The sequence below is a fragment of the Danio aesculapii genome, chromosome 7 (genome assembly GCF_903798145.1).
Source record: "Danio aesculapii chromosome 7, fDanAes4.1, whole genome shotgun sequence".
NCBI lineage: Eukaryota > Metazoa > Chordata > Actinopteri > Cypriniformes > Danionidae > Danio > Danio aesculapii.
In genome coordinates this window covers 58,186,566-58,206,614 of record NC_079441.1, presented here as the reverse complement: position 1 = coordinate 58,206,614, position 20,049 = coordinate 58,186,566, and the positions used below count along the sequence as shown (strand labels likewise).

At 34.9% G+C, this 20,049-nt stretch overlaps 1 protein-coding gene across 1 annotated transcript in view; it reads right to left on the bottom strand.

Annotated features, from left to right (window-relative positions):
- The window catches only part of LOC130232394 (NACHT and WD repeat domain-containing protein 2), a 115,664-nt gene that overhangs the window by 70,000 nt on the left and 25,615 nt on the right, over positions 1-20,049 (bottom strand). The window lies entirely within an intron of this gene.

Genomic DNA, 20,049 nt, shown 5'->3' with positions numbered 1-20,049 from the left:
GGAGAACATTTTTCTCTCGCGCTTGAATCACTTCTGACAGATTATAACAGCTTTAACATACACCTTTCAATGTTGTGTGTTACAAAAACACTCGGTAATCCACTCAAAACGCTATTGAAACCCATTTTCGGATCGCAAATTACCAGTTGTGTACGCTGTAAACGGAAGTTCTAAACATTCTAGCGGAAGACAGTCTATACGCCAGACAATTTCTTATCAACACTCCATGTTTCTGGACCAACAGTGGGCATACATATTATAATATTATTAATTTGTTTGACTATATGTTTGAGAAACAACTGAAATAAGTTGTGTTAGTATTTAACCCTTGTTTAGCATACAATATTAATATGGAGGTGGCACTGTGGCTCAGTAGTTAGCACTGTCATCCCACAGCAAGAAGGTCGCTGGTTTGAGTCTCGGCTGGGTCAGTTGGCATTTCTCTAAGGAGTTTCCATGTTCTCCCTGTGCTGGTATGGGTTTGCTCTGGTTTCTGAACACATGCTGTAATGGTGAATTAAATAAACTAAATTGTCTGTATTGTATGTGTGTGCATGCATGTGAGAGCGTATGGATGTTTCCCAGTACTGGGTTGTGGCTGGAAGGGCATGTAAAACTTATGCTGGATAAGTTGGCTGTTTATTACACTGTTGCGACCCCTGATGAATAAAGGGACTAAGCCGGAGGAAATGAATGAATGATATCATATTGTGATTTCAGTTTGTTTCATGATTTCAGTTTATTGTTATCGTTTATCTAAACTTTAAAAAAAAAAACATCCGTCTCATCTCAGTGACACTGCTTTATGTTGTTATCAAGCTCCATCTTTATTATTGTTATTGCCTTAAATAACACCCCTAGCGATTACATATATTGCCTTTTTACATCCTATAAATTCACAATCTTTAATGCAGAGTGTGACTAATTTTGAGAAACACATGTTGGTCTTTATGCCCTTACTCAGAACTAGCCCACTGACTCATATATAATTACAAAATCAACAAACAGCTATACTGTATGAGTAAACTGAAACTGTATTCTAAGATTTAGTTGATTTGGTTTAGCTGCCTGCGGCGATCAACAAAACGATCATCTAAATGGTAAACAGCAGAAGAGTCAAACGCTTTGATATCACAGAGTTATGTGCAGATTCCATGTTGAGATCCCGAACTATTGAGCGGAGGATACAAACATCATTTACAATGCAGTTGCCAGTTTCAACCTGATGAAAAGGCCCACAAATTCTCCTGAGAAGAGTTATGATTTATCATCCTTCTGGTTCCTGCTTCTACATGAATGTATCACTTTAAAATAAGACAAATGAGTCCACTGATGGCCCCCATTAAGGGCCAATTAGAAGAGAAATATGATACTCCAACATGTACGATGGTTGCATTTTATATCTAATGCTTAGAAAATATTGAATTAGTGAAAAACAAGAACAGAAGGAGCACAAGCTTCTACGAGAGCAAAAGTAGGAGGGAAACAGAGACACGCCGGGAGATGAAAAGCATACGATAGAGAAAGGCAGAAGGCAAGGAAGAAAAAGGCCTGTCAGAAGTCCCCTGATTTAAGAGGCTGTTAGCTCACCCACCCTGCAGAGAGAACCATGTTCCTCAACCCCTCGGAGCAGTCACCAATCTCCATGCCTTCATCTCATCTCACATACTACCCACAATGCACTGCTTTTGAGTGCCTCTGCAATTAGACTACTGCTATGGCAACCAGCTGCCTTGCCTGCTTGCCTTTTCAATTTAGATGCGTGTGTGTGTGTGTGTGCGTGTGTGTGTGTGTGTGTGTGTGTGTGTGTGTGTGTGTGTGCGTGTGTGTGTGTGTGTGTGTGTGTGTGTGTGAGAGAGAAAAAGAATTAGAATTCTTCCAACCCTTTACCACACAATTAAATCAGAATACTAAATTTTAAAGAAGATAAGACTAACTCACAAAAATGTGTAAAAACCAAATCACCTTCAAAAACAACACAAAACCTTGTGAAATTTCAAGGTCATTACTTTGTTTGAAGTAATTAATATCAATCATTATTCTTGCTTGCATCATGTTTAAAAATGATTGAACTACATTCTGTTCCACATTTTGTTCCACTTTTCCCCCTTCTACTTATTTATACAGTTATATGCTGTACTGGGCCTAACACACAATACAACAATCAACAAATAGAGTTGAAGTCAGAATTATTAGCCCCGCTCTGTTTATTTTTCTTTTTAGGCCCCCCCGGTTTATTTTTTCCCCCCCAATTTCTGTTTAACCTAGAGAAGAGTTTTTCAACACATTTCTAAACATAATACTTTTAATAACTCCATTCTAATAGCTAATTTATTTTATCTTTGCCATGATGACAGTAAATAATATTTTACTAGATTAGGGCTGCTTGATTATGAGAAAAATCATAATCACGATTATTTCGGTCATAATTGTAATCACGATTATTCAAAACGGTTATCAGGTGAAGTCTGTAGTATTTTTAAATAAATATTTCCCAAATGATATTGGAATTTTTCACAGTATTTCCTACAATATTTTTTCTTCTGGAGAAAGTCTTATTTGTCTTTTTTGAAACCTATTTTAAGGTTAATATTATTAGCCCCCTTAAGCAATATATTATTTTGATTGCCTGCAGAAGAAACCACTGTTATACAATGACTTGCCTAATTCCCATAATTAAGCCTTTGACTCGCACTTTAATCTGACTGCTTGTATTTTGAAAAATATCTAGTAAAATAGTATGTGCTGTCATAGCAAAGATAAAAGAAATCAGTTATTAAAAATGAGTTATTAAAACTATTATGTTTAGAAATGGGTTGAAAAAATCAATTCCATTAAACAGAAATTGAGGGGAAAGGGTCGCTAATAATTCAGGAGGGCTAATAATTCTGACTTCAACTGTATACAGGTATATACAGATGTTTTCCTCCCTGAAATAAAGAAAGGGAAATAAATACAATAGAATAAACATATGAAACAAACTGTGCTTTAAGCATCTTTACTGTAGACTGTTGACGGTCCTTCAGTCAAGAGCAGTGAGTGATTTTGTCATTTTTTTGTTTGATTAATGATAAAAACAGTCAGCAGCAGGAATATTGCGTGCTGTCACTTTAAGAGCAGTAACGTTCTGATTTTTGGTCTTTTGATTCTCAACTTGTTTGTTTGTTACACAAATGAGGGTTAATATGAATAATCACTAAACATTAAAGCCCTCACATTAAGATGACTTTAGATGAGTGTGCTCTGCTCATCTCTGAGGCTGAGCGCGCACACACACAACATCATGCAGTACATCATGCAGTACATGCTTTTAGTAATTTTCACATGAAACTGAGCTTTGCAGAGCAACAACTGTGTAAAACTGGAAAGGGGCAGTATATGACGCAATAATCATTTTATCTCGATTAATGTTTTTTTCATAATCGTTAGAAGCCAAAATCGAAATGGGAACCCAATTTTTGATTAATTGCACAGCCGTATACTAGATATTTTTCAAGACATTTCTATACAGCTTAAAGTGACATTTAAAGGCTTAACTAGGTTAATTGGGTTAATTAGGCATGTTAGGGTAATTTGGCAAGTTATTGTATAACAATGGTTTGTTCTGTAGACAAACAAAAAAATATATAGTTTAAAGGGGCTAATAATTTTGACCTTAAAATTGTTTCAAAAAAATTAAAAACTTTTTATTCTAGCCAATATAAAACAAGTAAGATTTTCTCCAGAAGAAAAAAATATTATCGCACAAAATTTCCTTGCTCTGTTAAACATCCTTTGGGAAATATTTAAAAAAGAAAAAAAAATCCAAAGGGGGGTTAATAATTCTGACTTCAACTGTATATTTTCCATTGCATTACATTTTAAAACCAATTTTACAAATACTTCCTAAAAACAAAAATATGGGTTTCAGTCTAGAATAATTCACAAATGCATAAAAGCAACTCAGGCTCATTGTGGATATGTACCCAGGTACATTTCTGGGAACCGCAAAAATTTGTACCCAGAGCTACGTCAGCAGTTTTCGTTTTCGCAAATCCACCAGAGGCCACTGTGTACATTTTTGATGATCTCAAATTTCTCTCATACATACAATTTGCACATTTTCTTCTTGTGTAAATCCACCAGAGGCTGCAATATACATTTCAGCCGACCAGTTTGCTGTCGACTGACCGACTGACCCAACCCTCCTTCTCTAAACCCACCCGATAGAGTTTTCAAGAGCAATCTAGAAAACAAAAGCCGCTGCAGCTCCGTGATTTTACCACATTTTAAGATTTCAACACACGTTTAGCCTACTATTTATTTGTTTAATTATTTTTTGCTTTTGTTTTACCTGGTTTCTGGGACTGTTCACCAGAATCAAGAATTATATGTTCTCATGTAAATCGACCAGAGGCCGCGGTCAACTGACTAATTTACTGACTGACCAAAAGACCAATCCCCCAATTAAAAAAAAAGACCAATTACTACATTCTCACCCTGTTATTTACTTGTTTATTTTATTTTTTGGCTTCTGTTTTTGTCTTACCTGCTTTCTAGAACCATTCTTTACCAGACTCGAACCCTATCATCATGGTTAGCTTCGCTCTGCATCTCAAGTCCGCCGACGTATGTGTCGAGCTACTGGACAAACTGCTAACAGCGGTAACGCCGTACATATGGAGGTATGTGGTCAACTGGTAAGAAAGAAAAGGAATGGCATTATACCGCACCGTCTCGTTCATTTCAAAGACGAAATGAAGCCATACGTCGCTCTGGCTACATAATTCACAATCTCTGAATTCACTGAAACTCATGAGTTTATGTTGCCCAAATCCATCATCGTACATGGTGATCTACTGAGCAAACTGGTAACACCGGAAAAGCTGTCCATACTGAGTTGTCTGTAGTGTCATACTGCCCCATAGCATTTGTTTTACACACAAAATGCAGCCACAAATGCAAGTACATATATTTAACATAGACTCATTCTGAAAATGTAACCCTATATACATTTCTGTAGCTCACAAATTATTTAGTCAGAAGTACGTATGGCTGCATTTCGTCTTTAAAACGAACGCTACAGGACTGTTTGATACTGTTCCTTGCCAGCTGACCACTTACCTCCGTAGGGATGTCTTTTCCGCTGTTACCAGTTTGTCCAGTTAGCTCGCCATGTATGACAGTGGACTTGACATGCAGAGAGGAGTTGACCATGACAACGGGGTCTGAGTCTGGCAAAGAGCGGTTCCAGAAAATGGGTAAGACAAAAACAGAAACCAAAAAATTAAATAAACAAGTAAATAATGGAGAGAATGTGATAAAAAAATTAGGTGAGACTTTTTCTGGATTGCTTTTTAAAACTGTCGGTTGGGTTTAAGAAAGTGGGTGGTCGGGTCAATCGGTGCTTTTGAAAACACTGTTGATTGGGTTTAGGGAAGGAGGAGGGTGGGTCAGTCGATCAGCCAGTCAGTCATTCAGTCAGCCAGGCAACAGGGGCCTCTAGTGGATTTATGTGAGAACAGCAGGTGTGAATGGCACTCGTGAAAGAAATCTGAGATCTGAAAAAGCATACACAGCGGCCTCTGGTGGATTCGTCAAAACAAAAACTGCAAAAAACTTAACTCCTGGCATGTATTTGGTGCTCTCCAGAAATGAATATAGGGGTATGTTTTCAGAATGAGCCTGGGTTTGTGGTTACCAAGAAATGTAGATCTAGGAACATTTCCACAATGAGCCAGGTATGAAAGACAGTTTCCCTCTCAGTGCAAAAAGGACAACCAGCACCTATCTTAGGGTTAAGAATATAAATAAAAAGCATTGACAGCTACAGCACAATACAGCACTGTAAATCACCTGCTTTTTGAGTCTATGGTGGTCTACAGTATAAAGTGTCCTCCACTCAGTTTTTATAAATCCATATTTAACTGGAAAAAATCATGTCATAGATTATCATTTTTATCATTTAACATTTTTTGTTCAAATGAATAACAACACTTACAAAAAATATTTTTGTTGTACAAGAGAGAGTAAGAGAGACAGTGAGAGAGAGAGGGACAGACGTGAGGGGAGAGAAGCCAAATGTTACCATTAAATCTTTACATCAATCATGTCTATGCCTGACAGAAAAGGGTCATCTTATCTGCTAATTGCTAATCGATGTGCTTGAACTGAAAATGTAGAAGCCACCTCAATTCCATTCCAGCCTATGGATCAACGCACCAGCAGCGAGACAAAACCATCCAAACCCTAAGAGGAATAAACACTTGTATCTCGGTCATTCTATCTTTTTATCTCTCTCTGTCTCTTTCTGTTTACCCTTCGGCTGTTTTCCATCCTTTTTTCTCACCTTCTCATCTGCTGAAGCTCCAATGAGTGCTGACAGATCCAATGTGCTCTCGCCAGCATGAAGCTACACAACAGGCCATGAATTCCCAGGGTGACCATAGGGGTTGGATTCATGGCCTGCTGAGGAGTGTGAATGAGCCACCAAATAATGGTTACATAGGTCATAATCCCACTCTGGCACCTTTATGACCTGCAGCAAGGCAATTAACCCTGGTGTAAACTACTTATCTGTTTTCCCCAAGTATACTTTACTGGGTTAACACACCTTTTCTGGATGCCACAAACTCTATTAGTTCCAATGGAAGGTTCTGAAGAACATTCACAATGACAGAACAAATGATGTAAGAAAAGTAGGAATCATCATTTACTAAAATTCTGTAATACTAAGGTATGTATAAGATTTTTATTTACTTTTTTGGTAACACTTTATAATAACTACACACTATGAATCATTTGTTAAGCATAAGAAAAAAGTGAATTCTTTATTTATTAAGCATTACCTCTACATTAATAAGCGTTATTAAGCAGTTTATAACTGCAGCTACAAATGCTGTATTCTTGACTTACAACCACATTTATTATGTGCTTAATAATTGTACTTTCATACTTTGTTAATGATTTATTTTTTATTACTAAATTAAAAATTGCATTAATTACAAACCATTTGTATTTAGGAGTTGTCGATGGTTTTAAGATCATTCAGAATGAGTTAGTAAATGATTAATAAACTATTGAAATCAACACTTATATATCTTATTATTCGGGCAAATAGTAATAGTTAATTTGTATGTTAATAAATGCTTTATTAACTCAACTTCATGCAGTTTTGTGACCTAATCTAAAGTGAGGACTATTTATGCTTTTTAAATCCTGTATAAATGACAAATAAAGGTTTGGTATCAAATGAACAATAATGTTTGCAATCTATTCTAAAAAGTAAAATTACTATAAAGTTTAAACATTGCTGAATAACAGCAGTGTCAAAATACAACATAAAATAGGATAAAACAACAACAATATAATAACTTAACAATACAATAAGATGCAATGTTTAAACTGTACAGTAATTATATTTTACATAAGATTTATTTTTCATTTGATACAGTTTCATTTGTGTATCTTCAAACGAATAGGAATTAATAATGTTGTTTATGTTCTTTTTTCTGTTTAGAATTTAACGGAGCCTTTAATTGTCATCTATTAGGTATTTATAAAACATAAGTAGTCCTCATTTTAGATTAGGTCACAAAACTGGATGAAATTGAGTTAATAAAGCATTTATTAACATACACATTAAATATTAGTATATGCCTGAATAATAAGAATTATAAATGGTCATTTTAATAGTTTATTAATCATTTACTAACTCATTCTGAATGATCTTAAAAAACAACCAAATATGCTTAAATAAATGATTTGTAAATAATGCAATCCTTAGTTTAGTAATGAAAAATAAATCATTAACAAACTATGAAAGTACAAGTATTAAGCACATTATAAATGTGGTTGTAAGTCAAGAATACAGCATTTGTAGCTGCAGTTATAAACTGCTTCCTAACGTTTATTAATGTAGAGTTAATGCTTAACGGATAATGAATTCACTATTTGCTAATGCTTATTAAATAGTTCATAGTGTGTAGTTATTATAAAGTGTTACCACTTTTTTGTTTGTTTTTTAGGACAACAGTATCTCCAGCAGATCATATATTCAAAGATGTCATTTTAAAATGTAAAGAAATCTTTTTGAAACAAACGAAGACAGCAGAAGTCAATGATTTATTTGAATTATTTAGCCTGACATGTTTACTGCTCCAAAATATTTTAAATGTTTCTCAAAATAAAATATATTGTGTTAAAGGGGAAAAAACTGTTGTTTTTAACCCAGACTTTTAAAAAAAAGATATTTTAGAGCAGTAATCACAATACCGTGAAACCGTTAAACCCTGATATTTTTATCCAAGGTTATCATACCGTCAGAATCTTATACCGGCCCATGTCTAATCAGCATATATAAGTACACCCCTCACAAATCTCTCTTTTATTTAAATTCATATTTTTAATAGGAAGCTCTGCAATATTATATTATACATTATGCAAATACATTATATTAGTTAGTACTGAAGCCAAATCTGGAGCTTATCTAACAAAATAACTTGCAATAACGGTCCAAATACTAATACACCCAAATTTATATGTTAAAGAAAATATTAAATACAAAATTTTTAAAAAGAGGAAAAATCATAAGAAGAAAAATAAAAATGTGAAAAATTGATTTGAAAAAATTGAATTTTGCAGGTTGTATTTTTTATTTTTTGTAATATTATGCTAGAATTTATGTTTGGTGACTAAAATATTATTTTAATAAAAATATCTGTTTAATAAATCTGTTTTGTTTAAATGCACCAAAATACATTGCCTATTCTCACTGAAAAATTTAGAAAAATCATAAACATGAGCATACCATTTAAACATGGTTATCGCTATCACTTTCAATACCTGCATGAGTGCTGTATAATAATATTGATCAAACGAGTCAGTCCTCTAGATGTATTCAAATTAAAACCTGTCAAAATAATGTGACCTTGGTATGTCAGCAATCTAATTTTAACTTATTTTGCAAAGTTAGAGAAATCTTAACCACCACCCTTTCATTAGTATTCTGCATTTATTAAAGTTTCTAAAGCAGAAAATTAGTATTAGCTTAGCATAAACTTAGTATTACTATTAACTGCTGCCACTAAACAAAAACTCCAAATGATAAGGAAAACCATAATAAATCCAAAAATATAAAAATAGGGAATTTCAATTGAAAGAGAAAATACAATAATAATATTAATAATAATAATAACAATAATAATAATAATAATAATAAACCTGGCGACATGTGGCTCAGTGATTTGTACTGTCGCCTCAAAGCAAAAAGGTCGCTGGTTCAAGTCCAGCTGGATCAGTTGGCATTTCTGTGTGGAGTTTGCATGTTTTCCCCGTGTTCACGTGTATGGGTGTTTCCCAGTACTGGGTTGTGGCTGAAAGGGCATCTGCCACGTAAAACATATGTTGGAATAGTTGGCTGTTCATTCTGCTGTGGCGACCTCTGAAATAGAAACTAAGACAAAGGAATATTAATCAATAAATGAATGATAATTGTAATAATAAGAATCATTATCATCATCAATAAATTAATAAATTAAAAAACATGTCTTATTGTATTAACTCTATTAAATTGTTCAGTAGAAATGTGGTTTGATCGACAGTATTTTTACAGAATCTCCTATTACTGTGTGAAACAGGACTGATTTGGTTGCAATTGCTCATCTCCTTTGAATCCAAAATAGTGTCATCAAAATCATGAGTTAATCAACATTTATACACACATCTGTATGCAAATGAGCCTGTTCGGTGGGCTACCTGATACATCTCAAGCCCTGTAATCAAACCTCGCCTGTGCTACCGTCGTCATGGCAGCTGATCTGCAAGTGCCTAGAGCCCCTTTTTAGTGCTCTCACTGGATTATTAAGCCCATCATTAAGAAGTGGTGTTTGTATGAAAACAGGACTTGTGCCTGTGTTTGTGTGATGCGTAAAGACGGAGCGTGCATGTGTTGATGTGATCAAGTTGACTGGAAGCTAATCAGAGTTAGTGAACAGATTACACAGTTGTTCAAATGGTCAGTTGATGTTTGAATAAGTGAGCGTGAGCCACTGAGATTTGTGAAGACAGCAGAATGCTCGTGTGGATGGAAAATATTATTATTACTATTAATTAATAATCATTCATTCATTTTTTTACTTTTCGGCTTAGTCCCTTTATTAATCTGGGGTCGCCACAGTGGAATGAACTGCCAACTTATCCAGCATATGTTTTACGCAGCGGATGCCCTTCCAGCTGCAAGCCATCACTGGGAAACATCCATACACACTCATTCACATACATACACTATGACCAATTTAGCTTACCCAATTCAACTATACCACATATCTTTGGATTTGTGGTGGAAACCGGAACACCTGGAGGAAACCCACACGGAGAGAACATGCAAACTCCACACAGAACGCCAACTCTAGAAAATGTACTATATGTTTAACAAATACTTTTGCTTCAAAACATCTGAATCGCAGCGTTAGTCCATTCAGAAATAACAGTTTGTATGCAAAAGCTGTTAAACGCCACTTTCCTTTGACAGCAAAAGGTGCTATATCCCGAGAACCAAACAGGTTCAAATCATTCAGAAGGCGTGAATCTAATCATATGTTTTCAATGTAGCAGAGCACTGATATGCCAGCTTTATAACGAGACTGTTTTTTTCTGCTTCCGATTTAGATTTCAAAAGATTAAATTTGATGAACTGTATGAGCCTGCCCGACTGTCACTGAATGGCAAATGAAAACGTCCCTTACCTCAAAACTTTGTGCATTATAAGAAAAAGAAAACACAGTGTACAGTTTGAAGTGTGGCATGCGTTCATTCTGTGCTGCTTTAAATGAGTCCGATTTACTGTACATTAAACGGCAACACTGTTTTAAGAAAGACGAAGTTAAGATGCCAATCTTTTATCCTGCATGGATGCTATGAGGATAAACAAGAGACGAAAAAGAGATCAAGACCTTAAGTATGGTGAGAATGAATGAATGAATAAATGAATGCATGACAGCTTTCTAAAAGTGTCTAAGAGACATCCCCTTTTATGCCCAGTAGACCTTGTGTTTTATTTGCTAATTTAAGCTATTTTATAAAAGATACATTTAATTTCTAAAACTATATATTATTTATATATATTTATATATTACTATATTACTTCATATTACCAATATGTCTGATAAGCTTTTTATTTTAATGAACAGTGCACAGATATTGATGTTTCACAATATCAATCCCTTAATAAAGGGACTAAGCCGAAAAGAAAATGAATGAATGAATGAATGATTATTAATTAATTAATAATGATAATAATAATAATAATATTTTCCCTCCACATGAGCATTCTGCTGTCTTCACAAATCTTAGAGTTTACAATACATTATTTGAATTTAACAAGCTTTGTTTACAATGTTTGCAATGTTTACAATTACATTTACATATCTAAATTCCAAATATCAGAAATGACAACAGATTGTTAAGATTTAATTAATGTCAATTTTAATGTTATTGATTAATAAATTACTTGACAGAATTAATTCGTTGTCCTTCTGCTTTGTCCATGGTTTACCAGCAGTCATCACAGCGGAATCAACCGCCATTTACTTGACAGATTCATGTGTTGTTAATTTTCCATGGTTTGTGTAATGTTTTTAATGTTTGGTAAATTAATTAGCATCTTTAGTTATTTTTCAACTAATTACACTGTCTTGTCCCAATAGGTGGATTTAGAGGTTTTTGCAAAAAAAGCACAGGTGGATTTAGCTGGTTTTGAAGCAAAAGAAAATTCATCTTGTTAAAAACCAGATAATTGTCTAAAGTGACATTTTTGAAAAAAAGTTATTTTGTTTACCAGCTAATAACCTTTTCATTATCTATAAAATGAAACTTCTGAACCTAATCAGAGTAGCCTGATAGAAAATGCTCATTTACAAGAAAAGAGGCCAGGTGGATTTAGGGGGTTTTGCATCTGAACTCTTCATTTATAATTAACAGTAATTAATAATTGATCAGGGGCGACATGGTGGCTTAGTGATTAGCACTGTCGCCTCACAGTCAAAAGGTTGCTGGTTCGAGCCCTGGCTGGGTCAGTTGGCATTTCTGTGTGGAGTTTGCATGTTCTCCCTGTGTTGGCGTGGGTTTCCTCCGCGTGCTCCGGTTTCCCCCACACGGGGAGAACATGCACACTCCACACAAAAATTCCAACTGACCCAGTGAGGCAAACGTGCTACCCACTGCGCCAAATTATTTATTATTGTATTATTTTAATGGGGCGTCATGGTGGTGCAGTGGGTAGCACGATCGCCTCACAGCAAGAAAGTCGTTGGTTTGAGCCCCAGCTGGGTCAGTTGTAATTTCTGTGTGGAGTTTGCATGTTCTCCCCGTGTTGGCGGGAGTTTCCTCCGGGTTCTCTGCTTTTCCCCCACAGTCCAAAGACATGCATGAATTGAATAAGCTAAATTGGCCATAGAGTTTGTGTGTGAATGCAAGAGTGTATGGGTGTTTTCCAGTGTTGGGTTGTGGCTGCAAGGGCATCTGCTGCGTTAAACATATGCTTGATAAGTTGGCGGTTCATTCCGCTGTGGGTCGCCTGATTAATAAAGGGACTAAGCTGAAAAGAAAATGAATGATTGAAATTATTTTAACTGACATTATTTTAATGTAAGTTTATTCGATTGTTTATGTTATTCTAATAAATGGCAACTTATTTTAAGCAAATAAATAAAAAGATTAATATTTAATCAATTAGAAAGAAACATATTATTGGTTCAAACACATGATGGACACCAAGACGACACCTGTAGTACAATACAGCATGAAATGTGAAAAAAAATACTGCAACTCCCCACACTGTAAAAGCCTATCAGAGACCCACACCATCATGGAATAAGGCTTCCATGATCCTGCCTCTGCTAAAGGGATTGAGTATGTGTGTGTGTGTATGTGTGTGTGTGTGTGTGATTTGACTGGACAGGGATGGAGCCTTCGGCAGACATATGTGGCCTCACGCACATACACACTCGTGTACAGACACACTCGATCCAGCATCTATCCCTCTCGGGGACGCCACAGGAAATAGAATCAAATAACAGTGACCAGAAAGAATTGCAATTTGCCACATCATATTTTCTGGTTGAGAGAACTCCCTTCTTTCTCTGTCTGTCTCGCGGTTTTCTCTCACACATTTTCTCTCTCTCACACCCGATGCTTTCACTCTTTTTCTCCTCATATCTGACACCAACTTTGCTTTCCTGTCAGCTTATCGGAAATAAAAATGTGAGAAATGTAATGCAAATCAGATCATTATAAACATGTTTTGGGTTTCAGAATGTGGACTGTGGTTTCTTAATACTTAAGTCTGCCATAAACTTTGAGCAGAATCGAAGAATGAAAAAATACGAAAAGCTATTCTTTGTAACCATTGATTTAGCTACTGAGTAACATTAATTAGCACCCAACCCAGGCTTATTCTGAAAACGTACCCCTATACACATTTCTAGAGAGCAACAAATACGTCCCAGGAGGTATGTAATTTTTAATTTTTTTTTTGCTGTTTTTTTTTCACGACCCCACAAGAGGCCGCTGTGTATGCTTTTTCAGATCTCAAATTTCTCTTGTAAGTGCCATTCGCACCTGCTGTTCTCATGTAAATTCACCAGAGGCCGCTGTCGACTGACTGACTGACTGACTGACTGACTGACCCACCCTCCTCCTTCCCTAAAGCCTAACTATAGTGTTATCAAAAGCACAGATTGACCTGCGCACCCACTTTCCTAAACCCAACCGATAGTGTTATCAAATGCATTGATTGACCCACCCGCCCCCTTCCCTGAACCCAAGCAACAGTATTTTAAAAAGCAATCCAGAAAAAGAAAAGCCCTCGCCTGATTTTTCCCAAGTTTTCAGACTTTACCACATTCTCACCCTGTTATTAACTTGTTTATTTTATTTTTTGTCATTTGTTTTTGTTTTACCGGTTTTCTAGAACCATTCTTCACTGGACTTTAACACTGCGACAAGCCACCGGACAAACTGGTAAAGAAGAAAAGCCATCCATAGGGAGGTAATCGGTCAGCTGGTAAAGCGTGACAAGGTACCGTTCCTACCAGTGTTAATTTCGTTGAAGAAAATTTTTTGTCAGGATTTTTGTGATGAACAAGATTAGATGCAGGAAGCGATTAGGTCATCACCCATAGGGGCATCTGTCTAAATAAACTATGTATAATGAGATGGCAACAGCTAAGAGAAAAAGAAGATTCACATTTGATGCCAAGACAAAAAGACCGTAAACCATATGGGGAGGAAAAAGCTGATAAATACAACTAATCTAAAGCGACGTCAGGCTGGGGAATCTTCCCCAACTTCACGGTAAACTCTGATATTTTTTATTTACCCGAGTGTGTGCTTTTGCTTAACTGAAACGGTGTAGCCTCTTGCTGACCTTTAGAGAATTGACTCCGTTAGATTATACATTAAAAACCATTACATCGGTAACATATGATCATGACAGTCATTTTCATGAGAAGTTGTTTTCTGTATTAGTGTATTATTTTAGCTGCGGCTACAGTTTAGCGTGCCTGATCTAACTCGCGCTAGGTTCACGTGTGCTCTCGGCGTCATTTACAGTGTACCTCTACCACAAAACAAAAACTGCTTCATTCAGGATGACATTCCACGATGTGGTTATTTCTTACTGTAAGGATGTAATGATACTGTAGTGCTATAATCTCTGCTTATCAGGGAGTCGCTTTCTAACTAAACTGCCTTGAAGTAAAGCGCACTTTTGTTTTTTACGTACATTTTCGCTTTAGAATTCCTCTAGCTGTAAGTTAACACAGCCATGGGACCAAGTGGGACCAAGTGGGACCAAGTGGGACATTTTACAGGATAACACATTATCTTTTGCCAGTCATATTAGTCATTGCTTTACTTATTTACTCATTGCTATACAGCTGAGCACCATGTTCTGTAACACCAACTACAACAGTAAAGCTTGCTAAAGACTGACATTGCAATTGCAAAGTGGAGTTATACCTTTTTAAGCCCTTTTAAAGATTTAGTTGCCTAAAACTGTTCAACAGACTGGTTAAAAAGACTAGTAGTTTACCACGTTAAAATAAAGGATTTGATAAATAATTGCAAAGTCCTACATTTTTAGTAGTCTACTTTTCTAGCCAACACATAATTTGACATATTACTTATGATTTAAATAAACAATGCATATCTAATTTTTGGTCTTCTATGGAAAAGCTATATTCCATATTTTAATTAGACTGTTTTATTGAATTTTAAGTTAGAATATTTTGTATAAATAAATGTATACAATATTTAATTAAATGACACTTAAATTTAACCAAATATATTTTAGTCAAGTAAATTTAGAGTAGACTTAGTCGACTAAAACTAGACCAAACTAAAATCATCCAAAAGACTAAAATTTTACTAAAATTAAAATGGAATTTTAGCAAAAGATTACGACTAAAACTAAATTCAAATTAGCTGTTAAAATTAACACATGCATCATACCGCCCCGTAGCATTCGTTTTAAAGATGAAATGCAGCCATATGTACCTCTGGCTACATAATTTGCGATTCAAGAAAGGCAAATAGGGGTACGTTTTCAGAATGAGCCTATGTTGTTAACTCCATATAATTACTAAATGGTTAGGGCAAGAATACAGGTTGGGTTTAGGGTTAGCTGTATGTAATTATGCATAATTAATTGTAATTACTATAGTTATAACACAAACCACGTGAAACAAGGACCTTTAAATAAAGTGTTACCAAGTATTCTTGTTCAGGCTTGGTTAAGAAGACATACTATTTTAAATCTGCATAAGTATATATATATATATATATATATATATATATATATATATATATAAATGGGTAAATGTAATTTGTAAATTCCGACAACATTCAGAATGGCTAATGTTGACAACAAAAATATCTCCAATGAATATTAAGGAGAAAAATTATAAATGAAAATACAAAAAATAAGTTTTTAAATTCTAATTAGCCAAAGCCTCATGTATTTATTTTACTGTAACACAAATAAGATTTTGACTTTGCTTCTGGAGTTAAAAACCAATCACAGCTACACTGAAAAAAATTATTCAAAGATGATTCCTTGGATTTACTCAAGCTTTTTACGTTAAGTGGTTGTAAACAATTTTCCCAATTCTCTTTGATGGCATAGGGCTAAGGGGAACGGCTAGATACCCCTTCGAACAGAGATTTTTCAGGACCACACTCGAAACCAAGGGGTAAGAACATTTCCCAGAATACACCAGCCACAACAGCAGTATAGCTGCACACGGAAGTAAGGAGATCCACAAATCAGTATTTTTTTGTCATTTTTATGAATTAAAAAAAAAAAAAAAAAAAACGCCAAATTTGGCTATCTACAGTCCCTAATAATCCTGTACAGCAGTCCCACAATATTCTGACACTCGATAACACTCGAATCCCCTGTCAGAAAAGTCTAGTGGCTGGGAATGACCTTTTTACAATGTCTGCTATAATGTTAATGCTTTTTTCGTGTGTTTACATAGATGAATATGCCACTGTGTAAATGCACTGTACAGTTACAATCTTATTGTCACATTATATCATTATGATAACATGATATATGTCTTTAGTGATTTCCTTAAAATAAATACCAAAATAATAACTCAACTGGAATAACTACAGCAGTCGGGATCATCTGATCTCATATGAAGCAAGAGATTGTGATGACATATAATGACGTGTGCAGGTGTTGTAGTGTTGTCCCATTTCTTAGGGGTAAATTTTGAAGCCCTTCCCCTTTATACTCTGTTTTAAGGGCCATGGGGAATGGGAATGGGTAGGGGTACAAAAATAGAATTGGGATTGGACCTATACAGTATGTAATATCAGTTCAGTAATGCTGATGTATCCTTGACTTATAATCAATACATTCTGCTTTTAAAATGAGATCTATGTTTTAGCATTAGGGCATGCCTAGTTTCCATGGCAAAATATTAAGTGCAGTTGAAGAAACATTCACTGGTTCCTCTTGACGACTATGAATACTTGATAAGAATCTGGGCAGAAGACTGACCTTGATATCTCATTTCACTCTCAGATCAGTCACACCTGATGTGCAGAAGCTGACACATTCATGAAAGAATAAGCAAGTGATAGAACGGCTCATCTACGATGAAGGATTAGGAGATGATTACATCAGGACACAAGAGGAGGTTGCTTGAAACTGCACTGCATACATTAATGGCAACAAACAGAACTGCAAAGCAAAGACTGTCTACAGTGTATAATACTAGCATTTAATTAACAGGAAAAGAAAAAACAGATAAAATATACAACTTAAATAATATGCAAGTTACTTTTGATAAAAGCATTTGCTGAAAAAAGTGAAAAAAGAGCATATCTTCATCTCCAGTCTTTACAGTAAATATGTTGGTATTAGCGGTGCCTGTATTAATGGTAGTTTTATATGTTTTTGTCCAAATGTGCTTTGTAAAGGGCTTTTGTGTTAATATAAAAACACATCTGGTCAAAAAGAGTTAAAAAAGAAATAAATCTATTTATGTATAGTATATGATTTTATAAAATTGCGGGTATATTTTGATAAACGTTATATTATTTTTCAAAAACTAAAACTTTGAGACATGTCATTATCCTTCTCTCAATAATTTGCTTAAAATGTTTAGTATACACCAATATTAGATTCATTATTTGTCAACTCTGATATTTCAGTACATTTCTCAAAAAATAATGATATGACAAAAATATATTTTAGACATGCCATGCGGTATCGGATTTGAGGTTGGCACCTTGAGCTAAAGCACAAAATGGTGGAAAACGCCATTTTGATAATGTCAACACTGGTAGTGGTTTAAAAAGTTTAACTATGAGTAAAACAACATTAGTAGCACAATCCAATGTTCCATATCACAGGGTTCCCACACTTTCATAAAAAGCAGATTTAAGGACTTTCAAAGACCTTTTAAAGCACTATTAATTTTAAACCAAGCACCTTTGTAATTCACATCCCAGCATACGTAGTGCCATGAAAATTTTTACTGTACTTAGACTATTGCAATTCCTTATATGTTGGTCTCCCTCAATCTTCATTGGCACGGTTGCAGTTGGTTCAAAATGCGGCAGCTAGACTTTTAACAGGCACCAAAAAACATGCTCAAATCTCACTAGTTTTAGCGTCCCTTCATTGGCATCCTGTTCATTTTAGAATTCAGTTCAAGATTTAAATTATTGTTTTTAAAGCACTGAATGGGCAAGCACCTTCCTATATAAACTTTTTAACCTACAGTCAACTCCTCGATCAAATTTTACTGTAAATTCCTCAGTCACGGCTTAAACTGAAAGGAGATAGAACCTTTCCAGTCACTGCAACCAGCTGCCACAGTACGAGGGCTTCTTCTCTCTCTATTTCCAGACTTAAGACACATTTTATTCTGTTGCCTTCCCAGGCTTTTAATCTTTATCGTGCATTGTTACTGTAATACTATTATTCTTGTAATTACTTTTATTGTTATTTTACTCTGTTTTAGAATGTGTGTTATGGTTTTGTTCAGCACTTTGGTCAGTGCAAGACTGAATTTAAATGTGCTTTATAAATAAACTTTACTTACTTAACAATAATTTTCAAAAAGGTTGAACAGACATGTTCAAAGAACTTTAAGAAAATTAGTTGAATTTAAGAATTTCTCAGTTTTGAAGTATTTTCCAGGCCTTGAATTTGTGTGTCTGAAACTCAGGTACTTTGAAGTACTTTCAAGAAGCGTAGGAACCCAGCTATCATGTTTAAGCATTTTGCATTAGTATACATTAATAATGGACTCAGGTTAAATTATACATATGTTGTATGTCATTACAGTTTAAGTTTTATGAAAATTGAAAAGCGAGAGTGTAATAATAATAATAATAATAAAGCTAAATTCATATTGTTTTGTAACTCTCTTTGGTAATGTATTCAATATTAACTTTCATTTGGCCTCAAACACAGAATTTCCACTTTAATACATATAATTAATAGCTAGTAAGTTAGCTGTAATGGTTTAGTTTAGACATGGCACATGATTAAGTCAAATTTCTAGATAGTCAGATTGTCAAAGAAGATTTACAGAGATGCAAATGTAGACAAAAATGCAGTTAGGTTACGAATTTTCATTAATGTAAATTCAGCACATAAAGGCATGTAGAACATCCAGAATACCACATTAATATGTGCTTCATATTTAATATAGACAAACTGCAAGCTGATAAGCAACTTGTTTAGTGTGAGAACTGGCCCTATGCTAAAGTATGACTCATTTTATTGCATTGCTGAATAAGAAAATGGAAATAATTTAAGTACTTTAATAATGCTTTTAATAACTTTCTGTGTGTGTGCTTCTTCTTTTTCTTGAAATAACATTGTTAAATGCTGTTATACTCTTGAAGAACAAGTTACTGTTTTATTTATTCATGCCTGTGCCATATTGTCTGCAATTTATTTAATCCTGTTACTGTCTATTTACTTGTGTTGAATAACTGACAACAACAAATTGCATGTGTTCACTGACTTGCATTTTACTCCTGGATTCACACCTCGTTTGCATAAAAAAACTCACCTTATGCAACTTTGTCACATTGCTGGACACACATCCTGTCTCCACCATTCACTGGAATTCAGTAGTTTCTGAATGCAATCAGCTGATTTTTGTATTACTGGCTTAAGGATTCACAATGATGAAATTCCTGATGTAAATGAAAGCTATCTAACATTTGCTCTCTGGTTCATGGTCTAAAGTTTTACAAAATCTAATATTATCTGATATTATTTAATTAATTAATATTACACAAACACACACACACACACACACACACACACACACACACACAGACACACACACGCACACACGCACACACACACACACACGTACACACAACATCACAGAGTAAGGGATTGTCTTAAATAATGATATGCTCCTGGAGGGGATGTTTAAAATCAGGTCAAGCCAACACCCATATAGACTCTGTCCAATCTCAGCATGCTGTCTGTGCCAACAGCCATGGTACCTCTTCTAGACCCTGCATTTC